The following is a 6,000-nucleotide window of genomic DNA, read 5'->3' on the forward strand; positions in this document are numbered from 1 at the left end:
AATTGCAGACATTTGCCCTCAGAAAGATTAGTGAGAATCCCACTTATCTTTCAGTGACCGGATCAAAACAGCACAGACTATAGGTGTACCAGTCATCACTGTCCCCTTACATATGAGCCAGGAAATAAAGATCAGGGTTGATCCTCAGTTAATGTAAAGTGTCATACTTCCATTTGAGTCAATGGAATTATGACAATTTACCTGAGCTGACTATCTGCCCCTACTCTCCAACTAGAACTCCTGTGTGACTCACTCTTATTACACTGGACCCTCTTCAATTTGATTATATAAGCAGGAATGATGATCAATTAAAATAACAGAATTTACCCTCCTCAAGAGTCTGCTTCCTCCAAGTTCAGTTCCTTCCAATATGAATGAACAATGCATTAGCCCAGTGGTTCTCCACCAGGTTTCAGGGTGTCTGTCAAGCAGGACCAGTGTTGGACTCACTGGGGCCCAGGGCAGAAAGCCTAAGCCCTGCCGTGCAGGGCTGAATCCCAGGGCCATGGGCCCCACCACACGGGGCTGAAGCAGAAGCCTGAGCAACTTAGCTTCACAAGGCTCCCTGTCGTGTGGACCCCCGGATAATTGCCCTGCTTGCTACTCCTTAATGCTAGCCCTGGCTTTTATATGCAGAAAATAAGTTGTGGCACAGGTGGGCCATGGAGTTTTTAAAATCACATATTGGGGGGGCCTCAGAAAGAAAAAGGTTGAGAACCCCTGCATTAGCCTACACACCACCCTATCTACAAGTCTCACCCTCAATCCTAGAATTCTAGGAGAGGGTGGCTATCTTGACTCGGCCACAGAAAATGGGAATAGAACTTCTCTTTATGTGCCTGCACAGCACAGACCTTGTGTTCTGAACATAGTACTTCAGCAGGCATCCAGGGAAGAGGCTAGACTAACCACGGAGATCTTGTCTTCTCTAAAAAAAAAAAAAAATTTTTTTCCTTAAAAACCATATATTAGCTAACACATGGTATCTACCATGTGGCAAAATCCTAGTGCCAATTTTCACATCCATTTGCTGGGCAAGATAAACCTTAGACTACCTCCTAGCTAACACGCAGTAAAAAACCTCCAACCTTTTTACCTACAGTGGGCATACCCTGAAAAGATTTAGGACCATAGGGGCATGGACACAAATGGAATGCCATGTTCTTCTACTTATCCCTCTACCACATGGCTCCCTAAGGGAGGGCAACTCTAAGCACCATGCTCATTTGGTCAGAGTCCCTGCTAAGTAACAACTCCCCCCATCATAAACATTCTGCTTAGCAATGTAGGTGGCTCCAGATGCGTCAGACTTATTGATAGCAGGTGTCCTTACATTCATATAAACAGCAGTATGCCCCCCCTTAGCTATGTGAGGTTCCTGGTGCTATCCAGACAGATCAAATATACTAACACCATAGTGTTATCAGAGTTTATGAGGAAACACCTGCATACCTTGGAGGCGGTCAGTTTAGCTGACCTTAGATTGGGGCAAATTCAATTAAGTCAACTTGAGATATAGACAGTACCTGAAAATCTCAAGTTAAGGGGATTTGCAACAGAACGAAGCCCAGTAGCCATACCTGGACGAATAGTCGTCAGACTCTGAGCTCTTCCTCTGTAGAAGCTGCTGACTGAGCTGGACTGATCTCTCTTTTTTGAACAGAAACTAGACTAAATGAGGCTCAATTTTAATAACTTATAAGGCCCCCATTACTTTACTATCTGAGCATCTAACAGTCTTTAATGTATTTATCCTCTCAACACTTCTGTGAGGTAGGGTAGTGCTATTATCCATATTTTACAGATGGGGAACTGAGGCACAGAGACTGTGACCTGCCCAAGGTCACACAAGAGGTCTGTGGCAGAGCAGGGACTTCAACCCAGGTCTCCCCAGTACTAGGCTAGTGTCCTAATCCTTGGACTATCCTTCCTTTCTAAAGCTTGGAGAAAACAAAGGACTGCTTCCTCCCTGGTTCATAGGGCTTAGCAACATGAAACCTGGACCTGCCCCTTTAGAGAAAAGGCTGATTTTTCGACCCTGTCAGGAGAAAATAACTTCATACAGTGAGCCACCCACCTTTCTTTTTAAGGGAATAAGTGACAATAGCTTTGCTTTTCTCTGTGTCTATTTGCTGGTTTAACAAACTTAACACCACATGTCAGGGGTGGCATCAAAGGACACAGAATGCTTTTTCAAAAACAGAAACTGCTAATTACCCAAATCCACACATTTTCAAATGAATTCTTACTCGCTCTCCATGCCATGAGGTTCAGTATTTTCTTTTCCCCCTGCTATAATCAGCAACATCACAAACTCCTACATAGCATATTGAATTCAATTTCCTTCACCATTAGTGATGTCACCAAGCGTTACAGAAAAAACACAGAACCTTGAACTCAGGCATTGACAGTTCAAAATCTTTTTCTTTCAATTCACTTTTATACAGGATATTTTTTAAAATAGGCAGATTAAATACACAACTGAGACTCTGACAGTGCACAGGAATAGCATTCGATTACTGCCCAGCAAGCAACAGACCAGGAAAGCTGTTGCCGTTCCAACTTTATTCTATTGTTAAACCAATATTTAGACTAGAAATAAAGAAACTGCCTGTCAGATTCCTTTTAAAGAACTTTTATTTAACCCCAGGGTAGAATTTACTTTGGGCTGTCAACAACGCATATAAAGATTTACAATCAGCTGAACTAAACTGCTTTACTGCAGAATAACAGTATCATATCTGTGCCCAGTAGCAAAGCCATAATTAAGAATCTGTCAGCATTTCCATTATAAGCTACTATTTGCAGGAGTTTGCAATTCAGTCGTAAACACTGTTACAAGGCTAAAACTTCATGTACAAGGTCTTGGCTCTGCTGCAATTTACTTTTTTAAATATGATGCTTTTAAATTATAGAAGTGTAAATAAAACCTTCCGAACCAGACGCTATTTTGTACTGCTGATAGCTAAAAAATTGTTTTAGAACATAACATATTTTTGGTATTTTTCACCTTTCCCCAAAAAAACCCCCCACACAGCTTCAAGATTTAGGATAGGGCTATCAATTAAAAAAAATGAATCATGATTAATTGTGTTATTAAACAATAATATAATATAATTTAAATATTTTTTGATGTTTTCTATATTTTCAAATATATTGATTTCAATTACAACACAGAATGCAAAGTCTAAAGTGCTCATATTTATTTTTGATTACAAATATTTGCACTGTAAAAAACAAAATAATATTTTTCAATTCACCTACTACAAGTACTGTAGTGCAATCGCTTTATCATGAAAAGAGAACTCACAAATGTAGAAGTAAGTACAATAAAAACCTGCATTCAAAAAATAAAACAATGTAAAACTTTAGAGCCTACAAGTTCACTCAGTCCTACTTCTTGTTCAGCAAAACACTAAGAAAAACAAGTTTGTTTACATTTACAGGAGATAATGCTGCCCACTTCTTAATTACAATGTCACCTGAAAGTGAGAACAGGCATTTGCATGGCACTCTCGTAGCCGGCATCGCAAGATATTTACATGCCAGATGCGCTAAAGATTCATATGTCCATTGATGCTTTAACCACCATTCCAGAGGACAAGCGTCCATGCTGATGACGGGTTCTGCTCAATAACAATCCAAAGCAGTGTGGACCGATGCATGTTCATTTTCATCATCTGAGTCAGATGCCACCAGCAGAAGGTTGCTTTTCTTTTATGGTGGTTTGGATTCTGTAGTTTTCGCATCAAAGTGTTGCTCTTCTAAGACTTCTGAAAGCATGCTCCATGCCTCATCCCTCAAACTTTGGAAGACACTTCAGATTCTTAAATCTTGGGCCAACTGCTGTAACTATCTTGCAGTGAAAGTGGTCTTAAAACAAACAACATGTGCTGGGTCATCATTCAAGACTGCTATAGCAAGAAATATATGGCAGAATGCTGGTAAAACAGAGCAGGAGACATACAATTCTTCCCCAAGGAGTTCAGTCACTAATTTAATTAATGCATTTTTTTTTAAATGAGCATCATCAGCATGGAAGCATGTTCTCTGGAACGATGGCCGAAGCATGAAGAGGCATATGAATCTTTAGCGCATGTGGCACATAAATATCTTGCGACGCCAGCTACAAGAGTAGCTCCGAATGCCTGTTCTCAGTTTCAGGTGACATTGTAATTAAGAAGTGGGCAGCATTATCTCCCGCAAATGTAAACAAACTTGTTTCTCTTAGTGATTGGCTGAACAAGAAGTAGGACTGAATGGACTTATAGGCTCTAAAGTTTTACATTGTTATGTTTGAGTGCAGTTATGTAACAAAAAAACCCTACATCTGTAAGTTCCACTTTCATGATAAAGAGATTGCACTACAGTACCTGTATGAGGTACACTGAAAAAATACTGTTTCGTTTATCATTTTTACAGTGCAAATATTTAATAAAAATAATAAAGTGATCACTGTACACTTTGTATTCTGTGTTGTAATTGAAATAGATACATTTAAAATGAAGAAAAACATCCAAAAATATTGAATAAATTTCAATTGGTATTCTATTGCTTAACAGTGTGATTAATTTTTTTAATAGTGATTTATTTTTTGAGTGAATTGCGTGAGTTAACTGCGATTAATCGACAGCCCTAATTTAGGATTATAAAGTAACTGCTGTGCATGAAAGATAACTATTCTCTTTAGTTAGATTTACTGCTTACTTGATAGTCCACAATGTTGAAGATATTATAGCTTTACAATGCCCACTCAAAAAGTCATAAAAAATATATTGTACCTATATACACTAAGTCTGCCTTTAAAGGTACCCTTTTTTATTTTTTCCATGATGCATGAATGTGGCCTGAGGTTGTGGTGGGGGGGGGATTATTTTTTTTTTTTTTTTTTTTTTAAAGTTCAGGTATCAATTCATGCCCCCACAACCTTAACTCTGCCCCTCAGAGCTGGCAATAGCCACTGGGAATTATCTGCATGTACTCCAGCTTTATTCACTGTATTAGGTATAACTGTACTGAATGGCGGAGGAAGCTGTAATAGCTTGGAAGAGCTGTGATTGTGATACGAGGTGTCCTGGGAGACTGCGGCCCTCTGGGGGTGGTGTGAGCCCCTCTCCCTGACCCGTGTGTGTAATCACAGGAAAGAGGTGCAAGAAAGGGAAAAAAAAAGGGGTGCCTGTGTCCCTTGACAGACCCAGTATGCCTCATTTCATCACCACGCTGTGTAGGCTGTGTCACTAGCAGGGCCTGGGATCTTCTTGCCATGGGGATTGTCAGCAGTTAGGTGGGAAATGAGCGTGGTCTGTGATTTTAAGGAAGGGTAAGTGAAAGGATAATGTTTGGTGGTATAGCGTGCCTAAGGTGAAGGGGTTGTGAAAGGGGTTGAACGGGTGTAAAATTTAGTCTATGTGGAGTTCTTTCTGTGGAATAAGCTAAGTATGAAAGTATAGGGAGCTCCTGTGCAATACATAGCAAAGGCAAGTGAGAATATCTGTTATGGGCTTATTGGGGCAGATTTAAGACTGCACAGGCATTTACTGTAACACGGTATTTCCTGGTTTTCACAAGTTTGAGCTTTGCTGAACTCAATATTCTGGTAGGGCGTTATCACCAGGCAACCTTAACTCTGCATTAAAGTTTGGGGGTGGAGGTTTTTTTGCACATTTAATAGATATAATGGCAAACCACTCCTAGTATAGACATGGTCAAGTCCATGTGACTGGTTCCTCTTAAAAAAAACAAAACAAAACAAAACAAAAAAAACACACACACCCCACCACACCTCTAGACAAACATTCAATCTCAGGAATTAAATTGATTGCTACTTTGTAAAGGTAAGTCTGGACACTCCCCAAACTATCTTAAGTCAATTGTCAACCAATTAGGTAAAAACTTTAGTGCAGACAAGCCTTAAAATAGACCTCCAGCAAAAGTAGTGCAAGAGTCAACATTCTTGATATCTCCAAGGGAAAACATAAGGAAAAAAAGCATTAGAAAAAC

General features: G+C 39.8%; 1 protein-coding gene across 1 annotated transcript in view; it reads right to left on the reverse strand.

The window, feature by feature from the left end:
* Window positions 1-6,000, reverse strand: part of LOC113407249 (kinesin-like protein KIF14) — an 86,245-nt gene that overhangs the window by 22,296 nt on the left and 57,949 nt on the right. The gene's annotated exons all lie outside the window — the stretch shown is intronic.

This window comes from Terrapene carolina, unplaced genomic scaffold (genome assembly GCF_002925995.2).
Source record: "Terrapene carolina triunguis isolate 2854851 unplaced genomic scaffold, T_m_triunguis-2.0 Scaffold210, whole genome shotgun sequence".
Classification (NCBI taxonomy): Eukaryota; Metazoa; Chordata; order Testudines; family Emydidae; genus Terrapene; species Terrapene triunguis.